A 26,704-nucleotide genomic window follows, 5' to 3' on the forward strand; every position below is an offset into this window, starting at 1 on the left:
CTCCGTGTCTGTATTAATAGTAACTCTGCAGTACTTTAATAAAGTGTATTTCGGCTAAGAACCTTTTCCAGTGGTCCTTGAAAAAGAGCACAAGTTACCACACTCACCTTTTGTTTATTTGTGGTTTAAGCATTAGATACCTTTTTACCTGCACGCTGCCTCCCGCTGTTTCCGACAATCTACAAAGCAATTAGTTACCGGCTGCCACCTGCTGATACGGAAGAGTATTACACGGTTACTTTGCAGAAAGTAAAAAAAAGTACTGTTTTCAAAGTAACCTTTTTCAAAGCAAAAATTATATCAATAACACAGCTTATGTTACCATTGGTGGTTTAACAGAACACATTTGTTTGACAATTGTCTATATTTTTTACAATTACAAAGTTAATGTAATAAAAATCTTTTACCGGCTTGAATAAAATGATTGGTGTTTACGGCCGTCACTCACCCGGTCTTGTCAACACGTACGCGCAGGGAGCGCGTGCACACGTACAAAAGCAGTCCAAGAGAAGCAACGAACCATTTGCAGTCATGTTGTTATGGTAGAATATACGCTCAATGACAGCTAACGCTAGTTACCAAAATTGCTATTACTAGCCAACAACACCTAAAACTAATGCGCGTGCATGTGTTTCGTACGTACATATTTACCTAGGAGACGCCGTGAGAGGGCGGGATAGACTGTGTAAAATACCCCGTAAGTTGGCACCCTCTAGCAAACGGCCCCTTTAATTATCGTTTATACACTGATGCTATACAAAGTATCAATAGTATCGACATCTGGATTGATCACCCCTAATTTACATTGAAGCTTTAGCGAATAGCTTCTTGTGTCGTCTTGCGTCGTGTGTGTGTGTGCATGTTTAGCCATTCCTTTTCGCCTAGTCCATGTTACTTGGAAGAAACTTACAAACCCCGTTTCCATATGAGTTGGGAAATTGTGTTAGATGTAAATATAAACGGAATACAATGATTTGCAAATCCTTTTCAACCCATATTCAATTGAATGCACTACAAAGACAACATATTTGATGTTCAAACTCAAAAACTTTATTTTATTTTTTGTAAATAATAATTAACTTAGAATTTCATGGCTGCAACACGTGCCAAAGTAGTTGGGAAAGGGCATGTTCACCACTGTGTTACATGGCCTTTCCTTTTAACAACACTCAGTAAACGTTTGGGAACTGAGGAGACACATTTTTGAAGCTTCTCAGGTGGAATTATTTCCCATTCTTGCTTGATGTACAGCTTAAGTTGTTCAACAGTCCGGGGGTCTCCGTTGTGGTATTTTAGGCTTCATAATGCGCCACACATTTTCAATGGGAGACAGGTCTGGACTACAGGCAGGCCAGTCTAGTACCCGCACTCTTTTACCATGAAGCCACGTTGATGTAACACGTGGCTTGGCATTGTCTTGCTGAAATAAGCAGGGGCGTCCATGGTAACGTTGCTTGGATGGCAACATATGTTGCTCCAAAACCTGTATGTACCTTTCAGCATTAATGGCGCCTTCACAGATGTGTAAGTTACCCATGTCTTGGGCACTAATACACCCCCATACCATCACAGATGCTGGCTTTTCATCTTTGCGCCTATAACAATCCGGATGGTTCTTTTCCTCTTTGGTCCGGAGGACACGACGTCCACAGTTTCCAAAAACAATTTGAAATGTGGACTCGTCAGACCACAGAACACTTTTCCACTTTGTATCAGTCCATCTTAGATGAGCTCAGGCCCAGCGAAGCCGACGGCGTTTGTGGGTGTTGTTGATAAACGGTTTTTGCCTTGCATAGGAAAGTTTTAACTTGCATTTACAGATGTAGCGACCAACTGTAGTTACTGACAGTGGGTTTCTGAAGTGTTCCTGAGCCCATGTGGTGATATCCTTTACACACTGATGTCGCTTGTTGATGCAGTACAGCCTGAGGGATGGAAGGTCACGGGCTTAGCTGCTTACGTGCAGTGATTTCTCCAGATTCTCTGAACCCTTTGATGATATTACGGAGCGTAGATGGTGAAATTTCTAAATTCCTTTCAATAGCTGGTTGAGAAAGGTTTTTTCTTAAACTGTTCAACAATTTGCTCACGCATTTGTTGACAAAGTGGTGACCCTCGCCCCATCCTTTGTTTGTGAATGACTGAGCATTTCATGGAATCTACTTTTATACCCAATCATGGCACCCACCTGTTCCCAATTTGCCTGTTCACCTGTGGGATGTTCCAAATAAGTATTTGATGAGCATTCCTCAACTTTATCAGTATTTATTGCCACCTTTCCCAACTTCTTTGTCACGTGTTGCTGGCATCACATTCTAAAGTTAATGATTATTTGCAAAAAAAAAAAAATATATATATATATATATATTTTTTTGTCATAAAAAAATACAATCATGTGTGCTTACGGACTGTATCCCTGAAAACTGTATTGATCTATATTGATATATAATGTAGGAACCAGAAATATTATTAACAGAATGATTTAATAAAAAATAAAAAATAACATTTTATTTTATTTTTTATTTTTTTATTTCTTGTGCGGCCCGGTACCAATCGATCCACAGACCGGTACCGGGCCATGGCCCGGTGGTTGGGGACCACTGCTCTAAACAACTTGCTCTCAAATTCTAGCCGGTGTTCTGGCAAGACACACACACACCCTCCTGAGATTACTCCATCATGTATGTCAGTCTACCCTAGGGCAGCTGTGGCTACAAATGTAGCTTACCACCACCAGGTGTGAATGAATGATGGGTTCCCACTTCTCTGTGAGCGCTTTGAGTATGTAACAATAGAAAAGCGCGATATAAAATCTAATCCATTATTATTATTATTATTATTATTATGTAACAAGGAATGTGAAAAAGTATCGTCTCCCTGACCGTGCATCCCTTTTGAAGGAATCTTTCACGCGAGTACAATCTTTAGCATGTAAACACTGGGACATAGCTAGCGACCATATCTTGTCAAACACTCGTCTGTTTTATGTAGATTTGAACGTACGTTTACTTTTAGTAGGAATGTCACGCAACTCCAGTTACATGAGGCCACTGCTCTCGATTAGCAATCAGTGGCCTCACCTGCCTCTGCTTGCTAATCAAGAGGGTTTATACTCCAGTGTGACCTGCATCTCAATGCTGGATCATTATTATTTGTTACTGTAATTGCTTTGCCGGCATTGATTTTTGATTGGCTTTTGATTGTCTCTGCATCTTGGGGTTACAACCACAATTGCAGGTTTATTTTCATATGTAGTCACTGTTACAAGCGTCCCTCTGAGGGCAGCCTTAATTGCGATGTGGCTCTCAATAAAACCCAGTTTGACACCCCTGATCCAGCGGAAGTAAACTTTGTAACAAGGTGAACCATTGAAGGGGAGCAATAAAGAAGGCTAACGTGGTCGCACGGTGTGCTACATGTCCAACGCGTCCCCCATCTAGGAACATCCTCCCAGCACATCCGCTGTACGCAGGGGGCCTCTGGTACTCAACGTCTCTTTCCCCCACCAGGGGGGGTCTAATGAATAGTAGAATACCCCCTAAATTATTATTTTTTTTGTACAAGCAAATGTTCAATAAATTATGACCTGAGATTAATATAATTTTCTTCGAACACTGGGAAGCACCGGGTTTTATCATCCCTGAAGCGTCATACTTAGACACTGTTAAAATGTGATTGAATATGTCAAGAGGAAAACTGCACTATTTTGTGGACTTTTGCAAAGTGACAATGGTGCATAGCGGTCTGTTGGTGGTATCCCAGGATGCAGAGAAGACAGGTGATGTGCAGGCAGAAAGTACTATTAATGTTAAAGTACCAATGATTGTCACACACACACTAGGTGTGGTGAAATGTGTCCTCTGCGTTATAAGCTACAGTATAAAGCAAGCCTACCTTAAAATATTTTTTGTAAGCTTGGCTGAAATTTAACATGTACTTAAATAATGTAAACATTTGCCTACAAAAATTTGCCTACAAATTAAGTAATTTGAGTAAAGTTAAAGGCCTACTGAAATGAATTTTTTTTATTTAAACGGGGATAGCAGATCTATTCTATGTGTCATACTTGATCATTTCGCGATATTGCCATATTTTTGCTGAAAGGATTTAGTATAGAACGACGACGATAAAGATTGCAACTTTTGGTATCTGATAAAAAAAAGGCTTGCCCCTACCGGAAGTAGCGTGACGTAGTCAGTTGAACATATACGCAAAGTTCCCTATTGTTTACAATGATGGCCGCATGAAGTGAGAGAGATTCGGACCGAGAAAGCGACAATTTCCCCATTAATTTGAGCGAGGATGAAAGATTTGTGGATGAGTAAAGTGCAAGTGAAGGACTAGTGGGGAGTTGAAGCTATTCAGATAGGGAAGATGCTGTGAGAGCCGGGGGTGACCTGATATTCAGCTGGGAATGACTACAACAGTAAATAAACACAAGACATATATATACTCTATTAGCCACAACACAACCAGGCTTATATTTAATATGCCACAAATTAATCCTGCATAAAAACACCTAGGTGTTTGTTATGCTAGCTCCTAGCTCCTCTGCTAGCTCCTAGCTCCATAGAACACGCCAATACAATTCAAACACCTGATCAACACACACAATCACTCAGCCCAAAAGACCGTTCACCTAACCAAAGGTTCATAAAGCTTATATATTTTTAAAAAGTTACGTACGTGACGCGCACGTACGGTACGGTATGTGTTACGCTAGCTCCTAGCTCCTCTGCTAGCTCCTAGCTCCATAGAACACGCCAATACAATTCAAACACCTGATCAACACACACAATCACTCAGCCCAAAAGACCGTTCACCTAACCCAAGGTTCATAAAGCTTATATATTTTAAAAAAGTTACGTACATACGCAAAAAAAAGTTGCGCACATACGGTCAAGCGATCAAATGTTTAGAAGCCAAAGCTGCATACTCACAGTAGCACGTCTGCGTCTTTGTCATCCAAATCAAAGTAATCCTGGTAAGAGTCTGTGTTGTCCCAGTTCTCTACAGGCGTCTGTGTATCGAAGTCAAAAGTCCTCCTGGTTAGAGTCTCTGTTATCCGAGTTCTTCCATCTTGACTGCATCTTTCGGGAATGTAAACAAAGAAACGCCGGCTGTGTACTGTTGTTGCTGACTACGTTCGAAAAATACGTCCATTTCGCACCGACAACTTTCTTCTTTGCTTGCTCAGCTTCTTTCTCCATAATGCAATGAACATGATTGCAACAGATTCACGAACACAGATGTCCAGAATACTGTAGAATTATGAAATGAAAACAGAGCTTTTTCATATTGGCTTCAATGTGGAAGGCATACCCGTGTTCCCCGGGCTACGTCACGCGCATACGTCATCCTCAGAGGCGTTTCAAACCGGAAGTTTAGCGGCAAATTTAAAATGTCACTTTATAAGTTAACCCAGCCGTATTGGCATGTGTTATAATGTTAAGATTTCATCATTGATATATAAACTATCAGACTGCGTGGTCGGTAGTAGTGGGTTTCAGTAGGCCTTTAAAGTACCACTTTCACCACACTAGGTGTGATGAAATTACCCTCTTGCATTTGAACCATCCCCTGGGAGGTGAGGGGAGCAGTGAGCAGCAGCGGTGGCCACACCCGGGAATAATTTTTGGTGATTTAACACCCAATTCCAACCCTTGATGCTGACTGCCAAGCAGGGAGGTAATGGGTCCCACTTTTATAGTATTTGGTATGACTCGGCCGGGGTTTGAACTCACAACCTACCGATCTCAGGGCGAACACTCCAACCACTAGGCCACTGAGTAGGCAGTACTATGCATAAAAAAAATAATTCACGTGAAGTAGGAACTCAGGAATCAACAGAACACCGTGGCATGAATTAGATCAGATTAAATGTTGCCAGTCATATAGATAAAACACACAATTTGTTTTAGTCAAAGTAGCCCATATGGTGGTTAAAAACAATTGAGCTAGAAAGAAATGCATAAGCACAAGATGCATATGAACTATTTTTTTGGGTGTATTTTTTAATACTAAATGTTATTGTGGATACCAAACATTTTGTTTGATTCATCTGGCAAAACGAGCTTGTGCCCTTTGTTTGAGTTGAAATAAGCTATGAAAATTAAAAAGTTATAAAAATTAGTAGCCTTCACCGATTTTCAATTCTTAAAAGTAGCTCCCAGAAGCTCTGGATAATGAACCGGCAGATAGGGAGCTACCACGGTGGAACTAAATACTAAATAGTACTATTAACAATGTGGAACAGGACAAGGAACAGAAAGCAAAGTTGCTGCAAAACGTAGAGACCAAATAGGAAATATTGACAAAAGAGCTTCAGGACAGGAAATGGCACCAAACACAAAACACTATAAAACAATGTCACGTGGAGTTAAAGACACCTCGCCATTTTTTTACAATCCTTATGTGAGACAAGAACATGCATGTCTTTCAAATATTAAAATAAACTGCTCATACAATGTGGGATGCATCTTTTTTTGCCTATAAAAGCACTTTAAAAACTGCCAAAAACACTCCATTAACATGCCGCGACCTGCGTAGTAACCAAGCGACATTGTTATTGTAATAGGAGCTAACACAGAGGAACTACTTTTCTGGCGTAGTGATCCCTTGCCTTGCTCCTCCAACCACTAGCCAGCTACTAACTAGCATGAGCTGCTAATAACGTTGGTTGTTTAAATCACCGGTCAATCCCAAATTCTTTCGATGACATATATGCTGAGTAAGAAGGACCATCAAGACAGAATAGGAGTATTATCAAGTTTTACTGAAGCTTCAGGAGACCAGCCCATCACCAATACAGTCATACCGGCTTCTCGAATTGGTCTAACATTCAAACAGGAAGAGACAATTTATTGAATACGAAAACAGCCCCCACCCTGTCCAGAAAGGAATGCCTCCCCCTTCTCCAACACTGATAAGATAAGGAGGGGGATGCATCTCTTTTTTCTCACATTCCAATACCTAAAACCCTACACAGACATCTGCAGACAAAGAGAAACAAGTATAGAGAGTATACATGGAAAAATACTAGCTGCTCCAAACATGACTATGAATAAAGAAAGAACTCTTAAACATATATACATTCTCCACACATGCCATACGAAAAACAAGGAGCTTGAGTTGCTTCTGTTGCTGTGTTGTCTTTGGGTTTGTAAAAGTTAATGCTAGATTATAAATCATACGTCTAACCTGTATAGTAGAAGGTTGTGGCACCAAGCCGGGAAGTTAATTAACTTAAAAAAATCCACACGCTACCAACTTGATACTATATGGCAGTCTTTCTTAACTATAGGGGCCAGCTCCCCATAGGGGGCCGCCCAAAATGATGTGTTTTTTAACTGTGGGCCGATCGCATTTATTCACTATTTAGAATGCATAAAAAAAGAAAAACATATGTGTTCATGATTGTGAATTTAAAAAAAAAAAAGTGAAGTTCCCTCTATAACAGGGGTGTCCAAAGTGCGGCCCGGGGGCCATTTGCGGCCCGCAGCTAATTGTTTACCGGCCCGCCACACATTCTGGAAATGCTATTGCAAAAATAAAATAAAAGCATTAAAAAAAGTAGAATGAGGTGAAATCTAAATAGAAAAAGTTGCAATGTTGACACAAAACTGCCATGCAGGCTGTTCTTTTTTCCTTTTGTCTATCTTTATTTGTCTTTTTTTGCCATTGCTAAAAAAACCCAAAACAAAACAATGTTATAATGAATTATTGACCTATTCAAGGCTCCAATTATTTCAAATATTTCACTTTAAAATGTTTTATGTGGAAAATATTGCATATATTGTGTGGTTGCCATACAACAACATCAACGTTTTCTTTGACAAAAGAGCATAAAACAAACAAAATAATAGTTCAAACGTGAAATTGACAGATATATCTGAAGTTGATCTCATAACTTAAGTGTTGAAAGTAAAAAAAAAACTAATGCAAATGTATCACTTTGAGTGGGGCACCTTAAGTATCCTAAATATATTTAATGGGATTTTATTTATCTTTTCACTGTGATTACTCAAAAATAACAATGAATTAATATCAATGGTGTCAGTGTTTCCCATAAATTGCCAAGATACCTGTGGCGGTGGGGGCGTGGCTACGGGCGTGGCTATGGGCGTGGTCACCATGACACCATCGAATAATTTGCATAATTTACTCCAATGATTTGATTTTCTCTAAAAAGGCTAAAAAAATGTATACTTACTAATTAATAATAACAGTTTTGTTTTAAACGTCCATCCATCCATCCATCCATCCATTTTACAATATAATTACAACACTTTATGTACATATTTATATACAGATTTGAACAATAAGTTGAAATATATTTATTAATTGTGGTTCTTACAAAAAATATATCTTATAAAATATAAAAGCTAAAATTTCTCAAAGCTCTGCCCCTTTAATTAGTGCATACTAAATAATGTAACTTTATCCTACTACTATAACCATATTATTTACCAGCAACATAAAGTGAAACAGAGGCAAGAGGTGTCCTGCCACAGTCAGTAACAAATAAACAGAAAACAGTAGTGGTGGTAGATAGACACAGAGCTTCATCAAACATCTGATCCACTGAACAAAGAGCTCCAAAAATCTTGAACTTTAGACTGCCATCAGTTTTACTCCCTACACTTAACCATGTGATTCCTACTGCCTGCAGACTTTGCACCCTTTGTTATATACACATGTTGCGTTTCTAATATAAATACATTTAATAAAGTCAAATACAAATAAGGCAACAAGAGAAGTATCCTACACTTCTCTTTTGTAAAGTAAATCTGAACAGCCGATATGGGCATCTACATCAACTAATTGCCTGAGAAGCTGGAAAGGACAAAAAAAATAAAAAATAAAAAAAATAAATAAAAATTTTTTTTCACATTTTTTAAATTTTATTTTATTTGTGGCGGACATAATTCTTTCGTGGCGGGCCGCCACAAATAAATGAATGTGTGGGAAACCCTGGGTGTCTTGCATTATTGATGTTTTTAAGGCTCTAATTACTTCACATCAAACATTGCTTTCTGAAGGTTTTGGGCAGTGGGGGAAATACTGCATATTTCAGTTTTATTATAAAAAACAAAGTTGTCTTGACAGAAAAGGCATAAAACCTTTTTGTTTTTTTAAATTTTATATCAACCTAAAGTTGATATACTGTAGAGATTTACTGTAAGCGTTAAATTAAAAAAAATGTAAAAATAATTTGACTTGTTTTTAACATTGTAATGACTTAGACCCTTTATGGTCCCCTGGGAGCCCTAAAGGTAAAAAAAAGCCAAAATCCATATATTTTGTTATGATTTGAAAATGAAAACTATCAAAATGGCCCCCGCAGGCTTTAATTTTTTTGTGCGGCCCTCAGTGGAAAAACTTTGGACACCCCTGCTCTATAATATAAAAAATTAAATACTTCTTGACCTTGGATTAGTTCAAATTTAGAACGCACTTTTTCAAAAGAAATACTGGAAACAGAATTCATTTTCACTCTCATTAAAAAAAAGTATTTTTGACTGAAAATGATCATACTTAAAATGCACTTGTGTGAGAAAACTCCCCAGTTCTCCTATGGGAGATATTTAGTAATCCCCTATAAGGAAGACCAGGAGGGCTTTTGGGGACAGTTTCTGTCTCTTAAATGGAAAGTTGTAGTCTGAGTTTATAAATCATTTCAGGTAGTTCTTTAAAGCGGAATTCTTATATTCCCAACACGGCGGTAATGTCCTCCATCCTTTGGGGATCCAAGATTTCTCACTGATAGAGAACACTTTGGCCCTCAAATGTTTGCATAAATACTACTGAGTGAATACCACAAAAATAAGCACATTCAAATATTGGTTATTCCAGCTCAGCTCTGTCTTCCTTCATTCTCGCTTTTCTCTTGCAATTATCCTCCAAGGATAGGAGGTCAGATTCAGATGCAACACAGCTTCTATTTGAAATAATGGCAGCTTAGGGAGGACCTTGGTGACAATAGCTATGCGCCCTCTGGTGAAATGAGGTACGCAAACATCGGAAAAAAAAAAAGAACAGAATTAAAACGGGGTCCTTCAGGAGTGCGCTTTTATCTCATTATTTTACCAGATTGAAGAAAAGCCGGTCACAATAGCAAGGATTAACTCCTTGCCGTACGAACTGCAAAACAGCGGCCATGTTTGTATTCCGGGAATGTCATACCTCATTGGAATGATTATTTTGCTGAGATTTGACTAATACACACCATTCCGGAATACAAGTATTACTGCAGGCTCCTTGAACACAAATGTTGGACTAGTCGCCAACGTAAACATACCATATTTTCCGGAATATAATGCGCACTTAAAACCTTTTTTTTCTTAAAACTCGACAGTGCGCCTAATGTAAGGAATAATTTTGGTTGAGCATACCCAACTCAAAGTTATTTTATTTGGCACATGGTGTAATGATAAGTGTGACCAGTAGATGGCAGTCAAACATAAGAGATACGTGTAGACTAGGGATGTCCGATAATATCGGACTGCCGATATTATTGGCCGATAAATGCTTTAAAATCGGAAATTATCGGTATAGGTTTCAAAATTATTGGTATCGGTTTCAAAAAGTAAAATGTATGACTTTTTAAAACGCAGCTGTGTACACGGAAGTAGGGAGAAGGACAGAGCACCAATAAAACTTAAAGGCACAGCCTTTGCGTGCCGGCCCAATCACATAATATAAATGATAAATGTCTACGGCTTTTCACACACACAAGTGAATGCAAGGCATACTTGATCAACAGCCATACAGGTCACACAGAGTGGCCGTATAAACAACTTTAACACTGTTACAAATATGCGCCACACTGTGAACCCACACCAAACCAAGAATGACAAACACATTTTAGGAGAACATCCGCACCGTAACACAACATAAACACAGCAGAACAAATACCCGGAACCCCTTGCAGCACTAACTCTTCCGGGACGCTACAATATACCCCCTCCGCTACCCCCCGCCCCCCCACTCAACCTCCCCATGCCCTCTCAGGGAGAGCATATCCCAAATTCCAAGCTGCTGTTTTGAGGCATGTTAAAAAAAATAATGCACTTTGTGACTTCAATAATAAATATGGCAGTGCCATGTTGGCATTTTTTCCCATAACTTGAGTTGATTTATTTTGGAAAACCTTGTTACATTGTTTAATGCATCCAGCGGGGCATCACAACAAAATTAAGAATAATAATGTGTTAATTCCACGACTGTAAATATCGGTATCGGTTGATATCGGTAATTAAGAGTTGGACAATATCGGAATATCGGATATCGGCAAAAAAGCCATTATCGGACATCTCTAGTGTAGACTGCACTACGATGGGTCTCAAGTAAACAACACCAACATTTTAAATGTTCCATTGAAAATATAGAACATTACACACGGCGCTCAAAAATCTATCAAAATGTTTTAGTATGACTTTGGTAAGCTATGAAGTCGCACCGCTTGAAGGATTGTACTGTGCTTCAACATACGAGTATGTGGAGAGGCGACAGTCCGACAGCGAGGCAGGGCACACCGGAGCCCGCTCCAAGATGGCGGCGAGGAGGCAGGGTGCACCGGGTTCGACGCTGCAAACAGTATCAGGTGTGTGGATCGCCCAGCTGGGCACAATCAAATTATCCTCTTGAACTGTATAAAAGGGCGGCAGCCGTGGACGTGAGGGGAAGAGGCGGAGAGACGAGAAGGAGCCAGAAGGAAGCTGATGCAGAGCGAAAGAGACTGAGAGCGCAAGGGAGACGACGACACACGCAGCTGAAAAGCTGGAGCGAAGGAGCAGAAGAACACGGCGAGGCTGAAAAGCAACCCGGCAAGACTTTATTTATTGAAAAATAAAGAAGTCTACACCTGCTCACAGAATGTCCTTCCTTGGTGGTCCGTGGAACCCGCACGACAGCACGCGACTGTCACAGAGTATTATTATGGTGTGTGTATAAGGTAAGACATGTTATCTGGTGTTTTGTTTCGCAATATTATGCAAAAGCAACTTTTCTTACCTTCTGGTACCTGCTGATCTGTATTTGGGATCTGCATAAATCCTGAAAAATTGCGCGCGTCCGCGCCGACACCGTAGTCGATAATATATATTTTTTTCTCTATCTTTTTGTTATGGGACATTCATCCTCCGCTGTTTCCATTTCTAATAAAAAGTAGTGTAAAGTTCTTACTAGAGATGTCCGATAATATCGGCCTGCCGATATTATCGGCCGATATATGCGTTAAAATGTAATATCGGAAATTATCGGTATCGTCTTTTTTATTATCGGTATCGTTTTTTTGTTTTTTTTTATTAAATCAACATAAAAAACACAAGATACACTTACAATTAGTGCACCAACCCAAAAAACCTCCCTCCCCCATTTACACTCATTCACACAAAAGGGTTGTTTCTTTCTGTTATTAATATTCTGGTTCCTACATTATATATCAATATATATCAATACAGTCTGCAAGGGATACAGTCCGTAAGCACACATGATTGTGCGTGCTGCTGGTCCACTAATAGTACTAACCTTTAACAGTTAATTTTACTAATTTTCATTCATTACTAGTTTCTATGTAACTGTTTTTATATTGTTGTACTTTCTTTTTTATTCAAGAAAATGTTTTAATTTATTTATCTTATTTTACTAATTTTTAAAAAAAGTACCTTATCTTCACCAGACCTGGTTGTCCAAATTAGGCATAATAACGTGTTAATTCCACGACTGTATATATCGGTTGATATCGGTATCGGTTGATATCGGTATCGGTAATTAAAGAGTTGGACAATATCGGAATATCGGATATCGGCAAAAAGCCATTATCGGACATCCCTAGTTCTTACTTATATCTGTCAGTAAACTCGACATGAAAGCGCTAAAACATACCGGTGTAGTGAGTTTACATTATTCAACCAAGGAACTTTAGTTATTAGAGAGGACGGTTGGACGGTTTTTCACGGGACACATTTCCCGTGTGGTTGTTTCCGGATGAGGAGATGCTGCTCCGTTATTGATTGAAGTAAAGTCTGAATGTCATTAAAACAGTTAGCTCCATCTTTTGACACTTCTTCCACTCCCGTCCTTGCACGCTACACCACCACAACAAAGATGACGGGGAGAAGACGCTGGCGAAGGTGAGCCACGTAAATAAGACCGCCCACAAAACGGCGCATCTGGAAGAGACTCTCAGAAAGGGCTTGAAGATGATCTGTAAAACATCATCTATGCAACATTTTGACCAAAGTACCACCACTGCATGGTATGTAGACCACAAGGAAGTGTTTTACATTTAGAAAAAAATAAATAATATGATGACCACGCGCCTAATGTATGAAAAAAGATCAAAAATAGACCATTCATTGGCAGTGCGCCTTATAATCCAGTGCGCCCGAGGGTCCGGAAAATACGGTAAATGAAACTCACCTTCGTAGCCTCATAGTATTTCATGAAGCGGATTAAAGTCAGACAAATAAGGTTCTGTTATGTTGCCAATATCCAGTAAATGTAATTAGTTAATCCACATACCTTTTTTGTCAGATGAACATAATTTGGTAAGCATGGATGAATTAGTCAGTGATTCTCAAACTATGGTGGGGCTCCATCTAGTGGTACGCCAAAGAATCTCCTGATTAAAGTACAGAGTTGTATTTTCCGATATTCAAACACAGTGTTACTGTTCAAACAGTGTGTAATGTTACAGTGGCCAAAAATATTAAATGTATCGTAAATTCCGGACTATAAACCGCTACCCCAAAAACGGATTAACTCGCTGGAATATAAAGACAATATAACATACATCCATAAACGTGGATGCATATGAACAAGTGCAATATATTTATCTGTACAGTAATCTATTTAAATCTGCACCTTATTGCTCTTTTATCCTGCACTACAACGAGCTAATGCAACGGAATTTCGTTCTTATCTGTACTGTAAAGTTCAAATTTGAATGACAATAAACGGAAGTCCAACTCTAAGTCTACTGTTTTCCTACACTTTGATCCCAGCGGCTTATAAAACGGACGGTGTGGCTAATTTATGTACTTTTCTTCACTGACGACCTTAAAAAAAGTTACAAAAAATTAAAAAATAAAATAGACAAATATCCTGATAAGGTGTTTTATTTGTGCTATGGCGCCATCTTTTGGACGAGTTTGCTCATTGCAGTGTCCCTCCATTAAAGGCCTACTGAAATGAATTGTTTTTATTTAAACGGGGATAGCAGATCCATTCTATGTGTCATACTTGATCATTTCGCGATATTGCCATATTTTTGCTGAAAGGATTTAGTAGACAACATCGACGATAAAGTTGCAACTTTTGGTCGCTGATAAAAAAATCCTTGCCTGTACCGGAAGTAGCGTGACGTCAACAGTTGAAAGGCTCCTCACATTTACCCATTGTTTACACCAGCAGCTAGAGCGATTCGGACCAAGAAAGCGACGATTACCCCATTAATTTGAGCGAGGATGAAAGATTCGTGGATGAGGCACGTTAGAGTGAAGGACTAGAATGCAGTGCAAGACATATCTTCTTTCGCTCTGACCGTAACTTAGGTACAAGCTGGCTCATTGGATTCCACACTCCCTCCTTTTTCTATTGTGGATCACGGATTTGTATTTTAAACCACCTCGGATACTATATCCTCTTGAAAATGAGAGTCGAGAATGCGAAATGGACATTCACAGTGACTTTTATCTCCACGACAATACATCGGCGAAACACTTTAGCTACGGAGCTAACGTGATAGCATCGTGCTTAACTGCATATAGAAACAAAAGAAATAAACCCCTGACTGGAAGGATAGACAGAAAATCAACAATACTATTAAACCATGGACATGTAACTACACGGTTAATGCTTTCCAGCCTGGCGAAGCTTAACAATGCTGTTGCTAACGACACCATTGAAGCTAACTTAGCAACCGGACCTCACAGAGCTATGCTAAAAACATTAGCTATCCACCTACGCCAGCCAGCCCTCATCTGCTCATCAACACCTGTGCTCACCTGCGTTCCAGCGATCGATGGTGCGACGAAGGACTTCACCCGATCACAGATGCGGCCCGGAGACGGAGGAAGTTAAGGTGAGTTCGGCGGCTAGCGCGTCTGCTATCCATCTCTCAGTCCTCCTGGTTGTGTTGCTGTAGTCCGCCGCTAATACACCGATCCCACCTACAACTTTCTTCTGTGCAGTCTTCATTGTTCATTACACAAATTGCAAAAGATTCACCAACACAGATGTCCAGAATACTGTGGAATTTTGAGATGAAAACAGAGCTTTTTGTATTGGATTCAATGAGTCCGCATACTTCCCGTTTCAACGATTGACGTCACGCGCATACGTCATCATACATAGACATTTTCAACTGCAAGTTTAGCAGGAAATTTAAAATTGCACTTTATAAGTTAACCCGGCCGAATTGGCATGTGTTGCAATGTTAAGATTTCATCATTGATATATAAACTATCAGACTGCGTGGTCGGTAGTAGTGGGTTTCAGTAGGCCTTTAAGCCTGGTGTATACTCTCGCGACGCCGTCCCCCTTCTCCCTGCGCAGCCTCCCGCGTAGCCTACGTACACCTCCTAAAAACCCTAGGTTCGCATAGCCGGCAACGCAGAACGCAGAGCTGTGATTGGTCAATTTTTGCCAGGGAGGGTCCTTAAACATGTGCTTGAAATGCACAAATTAAAATAAAACAGTGATAAAACAATTACATGAAAACTGATAATGTGTACTTAATATCTCGATGCGCTCCAAAAATAATTACTGACTGTGTTTTTTTTTAAGCTTATTGTGTTGTTGCGTCCAGAAAGCGTAAAAAAATATGGCACTCTTTTCAACTTTTATTGTCAATCTTGTGCTAACAACAGGTTTAATTCCGACACATATTCTCTTATGCACAACACTTGTCATTCTCCGACAATAATCTTTCAAGCACGGTATATTTACAAACATTTGCGAACTCTGGACATGACCATACAGACCGACACCAGCATGTCGTTAAAGGCCTACTGAAACCCACTACTACCGACCACGCAGTCTGATAGTTATATATCAATGATGAAATCTTAACATTGCAACACATGCCAATATGGCCGGTTTAACTTATAAAGTGCAATTTTAAATTTCCCGCTAAACTTCCGGTTGGAAACGTCTATGTATGATGACGTATGCGCGTGACCTCACGACGGCAACGGAAGTATTCGTACCCAATGTGTCACCATACAAACTGCTCTGTTTTCATCGAACAATTCCACAGTATTCTGGACATCTGTGTTGGTGAATCTTTTGCAATTTGTTTAATGAACAATGGAGACTGCAAAGAAGAAAGTTGTAGGTGGGATCGGTGTATTAGCGGCTGGCTGTAGCAACACAACAAGGAGGACTTACTTGGATAGCAGACGCGCTAGCCGATGCTAGCCGCCAACTGCATCTGTGATCGGGTGAAGTCCTTCGTCGCGCTGTCGATCGCTGGAACGCAGGTGAGCACGGGTGTTGATGAGCAGATGAGGGCTGGCTGGCGTAGGTGGAGCGCTAATGTTTTTATCATAGCTCTGTGAGGTCCGGTTGCTAAGTTGCTAAGTAAGCTTCAGCGTCGTTAGCAACATCATTGTTAAGCTTTGCCAGGCTGAGATCTATTAACCGTGTAGTTACATGTCCATGGTTTAATAGTATTGTTGATCTTCTGTCTATCCTTCCAGTCAGGGATTTATTTATTTTGTTTCTATCTGCATTTGAGCCAGATGCTATCACGTTAGCTCCGTAGCTAAAGAGCTTCGCTGTTGTATTGTCGTGGAGATAAAAGTCACTGTGAATGTCCATTTCGCATTCTCGACTCTCATTTTCAAGAGGATATAGTATCCGAGGTGGTTTAAAATACAAATCCGTGATCCACAATAGAAAGAGGAGAGTGTGTGGAATCCAATGAGACCTTGTACCTAAGTTACGGTCAGAGCGAAAAAAGATACACCCTGCACTGCCTCCCTAGTTCTTCACTCTAACGTTCCTCATCCACGAATCTTTCATCTTCGCTCAAATTAATGGGGTAATCGTCGCTTTCTCGGTCCGAATCTCTCTCGCTGCATTGTAAACATTGTGAGGAGTCCTTCCTCCTGTGACGTCACGCTACTTCCGGTACAGGCAAGGCTTTTTTTTTATCAGCGACCAAAAGTTGCGAACTTTATCGTCGTTGTTCTCTACTAAATCCTTTCAGCAAAAATATGGCAATATCGCAAAATGATCAAGTATGACACATAGAATGGATCTGCTATCCCCGTTTAAATAAAAAAAAATCATTTCAGTAGGCCTTTAACTTACAATAGTTATTTAACAGTTTTATTTACAGATAGCTCTCTCTTGCCCGAACAGCGTTGCAAATAATAATAGTGTCCTCTACCGCGACTCGTTTAGAAGTTGCACACTCCATCTTTACGGATGCATTTTCCTCCCGTTTAGAAGCAAAACGTCCATTTAAAAGTAATCTGATGATTGTGAATGATTATTTCCAGTGTAGACACAGATGTGGATTTTGTCACTTCACAGAAAGGAAATACAGTCTCTAGTCAACAACAGCTGCAGTTGCTCCTTCGGGAGACACCACCCTTTAGTGTTTTGGAAGAAAAATTACAAGTCTGGCGCAACCCCCTCATAGAAGAACTATAAATCAAACAAGGCGCCATCGGGGGGAGGTTGTTTTAATCAACCAGAGTACTGTTTAGTTTTTCAGCCGTCGATAGCGTTTCTACTCGAATGGATTCTTCATTCCTCACACCAAGCAACGTACAACTAAAACAGTTTATACCTACTAAATGGTCCCATGTGTGATGCCTGTAGGAGTGTTTTCATGCATACTTGTGCGCGTTATCGTACTGCAATGATGCTGCCGTCGTTAGCGTGTTAGTATAATTACGTTACAATGGCATTCTGTTCGTACGGTTGGTTTCAGTTTTGTAAATTCCGCAGTAATTTCACCAAAACGTCACCGTGGAGTTGTTGAGTCTGTTTTGTTTGATCAGCTGTTTTACTGCCCTTTTACGCACACCTTTTGGACACAATTAAGGTATTGTTCTGCCCTCACTGTATGTAGAGGTTATACAGCTTGGCAGACAACTAACAAACCAAGACGTTCCAATAAAGTTCTAAAGCAGATGAATCCATTTAGGCTCTTCATTGATAATCTTGCTTTGTCTTGCACGCTACTTTAGTCTTGCACTTATCTTTACTTTTGTCTTGCACTTTACTTGTAAAACTGAAATACACACAATGTATAAGTACATAAATTAGCCACACCGTCCGTTTTATAAGCCGCTGGGATCAAAGTGTAGGAAAACAGTAGACTTTGAGTTCGACTTCCGTTTATTGTCATTCAAATTTGAACTTCACAGTACAGACAGATAAATATATTGCACTTTTGCATATGCATCCACGTTTATGGATGTATGTTATATTGTCTTTATATTCCAGCGAGTTAATCCGTTTTTGGGGTAGCGGTTTATAGTCCGGAATTTACGATACATTTAATATTTTTGGCCACTGTAACATTACACACAGTTTGAACAGTAACACTGTGTTTGAATATCGATAAATACAACTCTGTACTTTAATCAGGTGATTCGTTGGCGTACCACTAGATGGAGCCCCACCATAGTTTGAGAATCACTGACTAATCACTTACCAAAATATGCTAATCTGACAAAAAAGGTATGTGGATTAACTAATTACATAACTTGGATCATTGGCAACATAACAGAACCTTATTTGTCTGACTTTAATCTGCTTTAAGAAATACTATGAGGCTACGAAGGTGAGTTTCATTTACCGTATTTTCCGGACCATAGGGCGCACCAGATTATAGGGCGCATGGTCATCATATTATTTATTTTTTTCTAAATGGAAAACACTTCCTTGTGGTCTACATAACATGTAATGGTGGTTCTTTGGTCAAAATGTTGCATAGATGATGTTTTACAGATCATCTTCAAGCCCTTTCTGAGAGTCTCTTCCAGATGCGCCGTTTTGTGGGCGGTCTTATTTACGTGGCTCACCTTCGACAGCGTCTTCTCCCCGTCATCTTTTTTGCCACGGTGTGCATTGTTTACACAACGTGCGTTGCGCTACTTAATATGTAAATGGTAAATGGGTTGTACTTGTATAGCACTTTTCTACCTTTTTTAAGGAACTCAAAGCGCTTTGACACTATTTCCACATTTACCCGTGTGGAAACTCGTTCGGTACACCTCCGAACCGAACCGGAACCCCCGTACAGAAACGGTTCACCACAAATACACGTACCGTTACACCCGTAGTAAATAAACATTTACAAATTGTTTCGTACCAGTATATATCCGCGGCTTATGGTCCAAGTGCGGCTAATAAATGTAAAAATATTTGTTTCTTTTAAAATTTGCTGGTGCGCTTTAAAGTCCGGAAAGTCCGTTACCCAGTTTATTTAGTAGTATTCTTGTAACTAATTTTGGAATGCAATTAGGTAGGGACTTAAAGGCCTACTGAAACCCACTACTACCGACCACGCAGTCTGATAGTTTATACATCAATGATGAAATCTCAACATTGCAACACATGCCAATACGGCCGGGTTAGATTAGTGAAGTGCAATTTTAAATTTCCCGCGAAATATTCTGCTGAAAACGTCTCGGTATGATGACGTTTGCGCGTGACGTCACAGATTGTGCGGACATATCGGGACACCATTGTGGCCAGCTATTAAGTCGTCTGTTTTCATCGCAAAATTCCACAGTATTCTGGACATCTGTGTTGGTGAATCTTTTGCAATTTGTTTAATGAACAATGAAGACAGCAAAGAAGAAAGCTGTAGGTGGGAAGCGGTGTATTAGCGGCCGGCTGCAGCAACACAACCAGGAGGACTTTGAGTTGGATATCAGACGCGCTACCGTGAGTACGCAGCTTTGGCTTCCAAACATTTGATCGCTTGCCCGTACGTGCGTGCCGCTATGTGCATGTCACGTACGTAACTTTGGGGAAATATATGTGCTGTATGAACTTTACGGAGGTGAACGGTACTTTGGGCTGTGGGATTGAGTGTGTTGTGCGGGTGTTTGAGTTGTATTGGCGGGTTATATGGACGGGAGTGGGGAGGTGTTTGTTATGCGGATTAATTTGTGGCATATTAAATATAAGCTTGGTTGTCTTGTGTCTAATAGAGTATATATATATGTCTTGTGTTTATTTACTGTTTTAGTCATTCCCAGCTGAATATCAGGTCCCACCCGCCTCTCACAGCATCTTCCCTATCTGAATCGCTTCCACTGCCCTCTAATCCTTCACTCTCACTTTCCTCATCCACAAATCTTTCATCCTCGCTCAAATTAATGGGGTAATCGTCGCTTTCTCGGTCCGAATCGCTCTCGCTGCTGGTGGCCATGATTGTAAACAATGTGCAGATGTGAGGAGCTCCACAACCTGTGACGTCACGCTACTTCCGGTACAGGAAAGGCTCTTTTTTTTATCAGCGACCAAAAGTTGCGAACTTTATCGTCGATGTTCTCTACTAAATCCTTTCAGCAAAAATATGGCAATATCGCGAAATGATCAAGTATGACACATAGAATGGACCTGCTATCCCCGTTTAAATAAGAAAATCTCATTTCAGTAGGCCTTTAAGTTATGGTTTTCCTGTCCATACCACCGAATTAGTTATTCCGAAAGCATGTTTCAGTGTACCGTGGAGCTGCGGAGCAAAACAGAGAGAGTCATATCTCGAAACATTGTCTCTTCTACCAGGACATGTTTATTTACAGCGGCAAATGACAGGAGTCACAAGTGTTGCACAGGTACACACAGAGAGACATCAATATTCCCACTTCCTGCACAAAGCACACTCAGCAAGGAAGGTCCAAAAGGGTGGAGGGGGGGGGGGGGGGGGACAAAGAGGACACGCACTGTACACTGAGATCACACACCTGCTTCGACCCCCATTTTGGAAAGGACATGGCGGGGTGGATGGAGGAAGAGGGCTTGTTTTTTTTTCCCCCCCGACTTGGTCAAATACAAAAGAACATGTACAAATTGTAACGCCACCCAGGCACTGTGCTCTCGCTCGTATAGTCATTGTGGTCGGCGGCAGGGAGCCCTCCGCGGCGAGACCATCGGTGTGACGCGAGTACGGTACATGAGGTCTGAGACGAAAAACCAGTCAGAGGAGGTGTCGAAGTGGCGGCGGGAGATGGGCTCGAAGACGCAAGTGCATAATCACCTACTCACATTCATGGGAGGCCATAATCATAGACATCAAAATAAAAAAACAGAGACATCTGAGCAACCACTTATTCATGTTTTTGAAACCGGCACGCTCTTGTTGTGAAAAAGTGGTCACCGCTCATGCAGATGCATTCAAAAGATTCACATGCAACCTAGTGCATGATGATTACTCATCCACCCACTCACACACAGATTTAAACACAATGTCAGTGTTCAGTAGTCATCACATCTGCCTCGGGTTGGACCGATGTTCTGCTTTGAGTTCGGCACATTTTCCAGCGCACTCGGAAAAGTTTGGTGGCAAAAAGCGGTTAAATTGCAATCCAGAATTGTGTCCGACTCATCGGGAATGAAACAACTCAACGTTACGTTGTTTCAGGCTTTAAAGCAGGGCTGTTCAGCTCAATCCCTTTAGGACAGTGGTTCTTAACCTGGGTTCGATCGAACCCAGGGGTTCGGTGAGTCGGGCTCAGGGGTTCGGCGGAGGTCGAGACACAGCCGACTCATCGTGTAAATAAAAACTTCTCCCTGTCGGCGTATTACGGATACGGCAACAGCAGAAGTCAGACTGATTTGCAGGTGTGTAATTTGTTGTGAGTTTACGCACTGTGTTGGTTTTGTTCTTTGAACAAGGTGATGTTCATGCACGGTTCATTTTGTGCACCAGTAAAAAAACATGTTAACACTTTAGTATGGGGAACATATTCATCATTAATTAGTTGCTTATTAACATGCAAATTAGTAACATATTGGCTCTTAACTAGTCATTATTAAGTACTTATTAATGCCTTATTCCGCATGGCCTTATTATAACCCTAACCCTCTAACCCAGACCTGGGCATTCTGCGGCCCGCGGGCCGCATCCGGCCCTTTGTGCGTCCCTGTCCGGCCCGCGTGAGGCCAATTATAAATTACAAAATAAATTTAAAAAAGTATCTATGTCGAGTGTGCAATACAACGGTGCTGCTTTTGTTTTGAAAATCGTTATTTGTATTACTTCCGTGTGGACGTATGCGTGATTGTGAGTGAATGTGAACAGCTGCAATTACAAAATAAAGTTGAAAAAACATCTATGTCCTGCGCGCAATACAACTGTGCTGCTTTTATTTTGAAAAGTATTATTTATGGGCGTGTGTCCGTGTGTAACCTGCGAGTGAAGGTGCACATGCAGCGACAAGTGATGCACGGTTTACACCCGAGACGCTAAAAAGAGAAAAGTTGATGAGGAATGGCGTGTTTTCAACAAGACATAAACTGCAAAGCAACGTCCCCTCTAAGGTGCGTGCCTGCGCAATTGCGCACTGCTCAAGCGTCCGCTGCGCGCAGCAAATATATGCCGCGCACCAAATCAAATCCCATCTGAATTCTAAACAAAATAAACATATTTATTCTATGTAATTTTGCAATGCAACTTTGAGTGACAGTGACAACAAGCGGCCCTAATGGTGTTCGTCAACACCGTTCAATTGAACACCGTTCAATTATTGTAACGTCTATCGAGATGCTTCGAGGACAGGAATTATATCGATCACTTTATTGAACAAAACTGTTTATATTCGGACATAACCACACCAAAAACATGAGTAAAACAATTCTATCTCGAAAAACTAGTCATTTTCTGCCGTACAAACCAGGCCAAAACCAACTTGTCATCTGTCACCAACACGCATAGCACTAAACCACTGGTGCGTTTATGGCCACACAAAAAGTCGGACAACTCAAACACCACACAAAGTTACGCTATGACTCCTCAGTCATACGTGTGCTTATTTTACTGTCATTTATTATTAATGTTAATTTATTTATATAAGTCATGGAATGTTGTTACACACACTATGTTGAAGTATTACTATTATTATTATTATTATTATTATTATTTATCTTACGGTATATATCAAAAATAATATTGAGCAAAATTTAATTGAAATATTGTCGATGTGGCCCTCCAGCAGTGCTCGGGTAGCTCATGCGGCCCCCGGTAAAAATTAATTGCCCACCCCTGCTCTAACCCTAACCCTAACCAAATAACTGTAAATTAAGTCTTTGGTACTTAGAATATGTTCCCCATACTAAAGTGTTACCAAAAACATATAACTTTGTCTTGAATTTGAAAAAAAACAAAACATTTAATTTTTCACTAAAGAAGGGTTCGGTGAATGCGCATATGAAACTGGTGAGGGTTCGGTACCTCCAACAAGGTTAAGAACCAATGCTCTAGGAGCCACATTGCCCGGACGCTAAGGAGCTTCACTATTATTTTGAGACCCAACATCTTCTGTAGTGGACAGTTGTTTTTGGTATATTTCTTTTGTCTGAGTTACAGATATCAGAAAAAAAATACATCTGTCATGCACAATATTGCTGTGGACGCCGGGCCGGCCCTTAGGAGGTTAAAGGGCCCCTACGATGCTGACGACATTGGCACTTATTTCATAATTTAGGACCTACAATAATATCTAGAGATGTCTGATAATATCAGCAGGCTTTAAAATGTGATATCGGAATGTATCGGTATCGGTTTCAAAAAGTAAAATTAATGACTTTTTAAAACGCTGTTGTACGGAACGGTACATATCCGGTAAAACACGGATACAAACCCAGTCAGCAGCCCCTCCCCTCTCCCACACACAACACAGGAGTTGACGACCGCAGCGTGAGAGGTTTACTGGCGACGCTTGATGACCTCATCAAACCGCCGCGAGCGCAGCATAACAACAACAAGAGTGTGTTGTTGCCGGTGCTGTAGCCGTGGCTAACAAGCGAGCTCGCTCGATGACTGACTGACGACACCCTGTCTATGGTTCGGGGTTATTTTAAAGTGTGTCTGACGGATAAAAAAAACTGGCAATTTGCAATGACTGCAAAAAGTTGGTTATGCGAGGAGGAACCAAGACGTCTTCCTTTAATACGAGCAATTTGATATCCCACCTCTTCAAGAATCATAAGGAGATACACGATGATGACTTCATTAATAAATATGGCAGTGCCATGTTGGCACTTTTTTTTCATAATTTGAGTTGAAGTGGTTCTCTTATTTTGGAAAACCTTGTTACGTTGTTTAATGCATCCAGCAGGGCATCACAAAAAAATTTGGCATAATAATGTGTTAATTCCACGATCGGTTGATATCGGAATCGGTAATTAAGAGTTGGACAATATCGGAATATCAGATATCGGCAAAAACGCCATTATCGGACATCTCTAATAATATCTACATGTAAAATTCAGTAGTGATTTTAGGATCGTTTTCTAAGGAGTTTCCTCACATTTTGGAACTTTTAACTCCAAAATGTGGGCGGTTCCTGCATCAGCCTGCTGACGCCACCCACAGGAGACCGGAGGCAATTTCATATTGCGTAATATGTGTTTTGGTAGCATCTTCGCCCCAGGTCGTGTTATTTTCGCACAGAATTTGGAGGAGTTCTCAAAATACGACCGCCGGAACTAAAGAAGGGGTGGTTTGAATGATTGTGACTTTGAAGGGGAAGGGTTTTGGTTGGAGTTTGGATGGAAAAAAAAAATGTCAAAGACACAAGCCCAATGCGCCCCCCGAAAATCAGGAGCATCCTTGAGGGACAAAAGACTGAGTCAGAACCTGCGAAAAACAAAGAAAGAAAAATAAAGTAAGCCGCTAGTATTGTATTTTGTGTTCTATGCAAATGTGCTTTGGTTCTGTAGATCAGAGGATTCTTAACCATTATGGCCTCGGAGACCCAACTTTTCCAGTACAGAGAATCCTGAGGCCCACTCAAAAATTAACATTGAATTAAACTTCTTACTCTTGCTTTTTATCGTATTCAATCATTATATTTAACAGTTTACCGTGTACAACCTTGTCAAATGATATGAAAGCATGTGTTAATCACAAAGATTATTATGTATTTAACACATAAACCTCGGGCTTAGGTCAGGCTGATTCGAAAAACAAGTACTAACCAAATATGCTGCACAAGAAGGGACTCATGAATAACTGACAAAAAATACATTTACACACAGTTATGTTATGCTAAAATAAATAAACTGAATTAATAACAAATACGTTTCCTACTAAACTGTCCAATTTGAAGTGCAAATAAAAATACAGCTTTACCACTTTGGTCATATATTTGCGCTTAAGAAACTTCTTGATGACTTTAGCTCTGGACTTCTTCCGTTTGTTTGATATTGTCAGTACTGCCACAAGTGGTGGAAAAGTGTATTACAGCAGAATATCGCTCGCTGTGGACCACATCTAAGAGACAGATATTTTTCTGCAGCCCTCCAGGGCAGGGGTGTCAAACTCATGAGTTTGCTAAGTATAAAAACTAACCTGACATTTGTGAATGAAATAAACTGCTGTTCTAAATGTGTCCACTGGATGTCGCAATAGCAATTCTTTGTATCTTTGTAGATAATGCTACATATGTCAGTCGAGGAAAATGATCAATCTACATAAATAACATCCTGTAGTTTGATTTTGATATCATTTTTTTAATCTTGATAGATTGAAAATTAACACCAAACTGACTGATGAAAACTGATTAAATTTAAATAATTAAATTAAATGTATTCAGAAAATATAAATAACAACAAGTAAAGACGGAATACTATTAACCGCATTATGTAAGTGTAAAAAAAAACCCCAACAACGTTATGATTTGTACATTTTGTAGAATGTGCTTGCTCTATTTTTAAACAAAGATAACAATCTGAAGTTGTCTTTATTTTTAAGTTACCGTGCCGGGATTTTACCAGTCCGGCCCACGTGAGAGTAGATTTTTCTCCATGTGGCCCCCTGATCTAAAATGAGTTTGACACACCTACTCTAGGGGGTGCCTGTGGCCCCACAATGGTTAAAAACCAATGCCGTAGAGGGGATGGCATATCAAGTCTGTGGGCATTGCAAGTACAGTTAGTGATCTATCAATTACTCAAAAACTAATTGCCATAATGGGAAATAACTGCCAGATTCATTTTCAGGAGCAACAAATATATTAAGAGAGTGTGTTAGTGAAATTTGAGTCATTTGGAGACTATGGATCATTCATGTTTTGAACTGAACTTGAGGGTCGGATTTGGCCGAAAACCTTGTTACGTTGTTTAATGCATCCAGCAGGGCATCACAAAAAAATTTGGCATAATAATGTGTTAATTCCACGACCGTATATATCGGTATCGGTTGATATCGGAATCGGTAATTAAGAGTTGGACAATATCGGAATATCAGATATCGGCAAAAACGCCATTATCGGACATCTCTAATAATATCTACATGTAAAATTCAGTAGTGATTTTAGGATCGTTTTCTAAAGTTTCCTCACATTTTGGAGCCAAATGCGCCCCCCGAAAATCAGGAGCATCCTTGAGGGACGAAAGACTGAGTCAGAACCTGCGAAAAACAAAGAAAGAAAAATAAAGTAAGCCGCTAGTATTGTATTTTGTGTTCTATTTAAATGTGCTTTGGTTCTGTAGATCAGAGGAT

The 26,704-nt window shown here is 40.2% G+C and overlaps 1 protein-coding gene across 1 annotated transcript in view; it reads right to left on the reverse strand.

Annotated features, from left to right (window-relative positions):
• Positions 1–26,704, reverse strand: part of LOC133659064 (neural cell adhesion molecule 2-like) — an 831,315-nt gene that overhangs the window by 53,064 nt on the left and 751,547 nt on the right. The window lies entirely within an intron of this gene.

The sequence above is a fragment of the Entelurus aequoreus genome, linkage group LG01, assembly GCF_033978785.1.
Source record: "Entelurus aequoreus isolate RoL-2023_Sb linkage group LG01, RoL_Eaeq_v1.1, whole genome shotgun sequence".
Classification (NCBI taxonomy): domain Eukaryota; kingdom Metazoa; phylum Chordata; class Actinopteri; order Syngnathiformes; family Syngnathidae; genus Entelurus; species Entelurus aequoreus.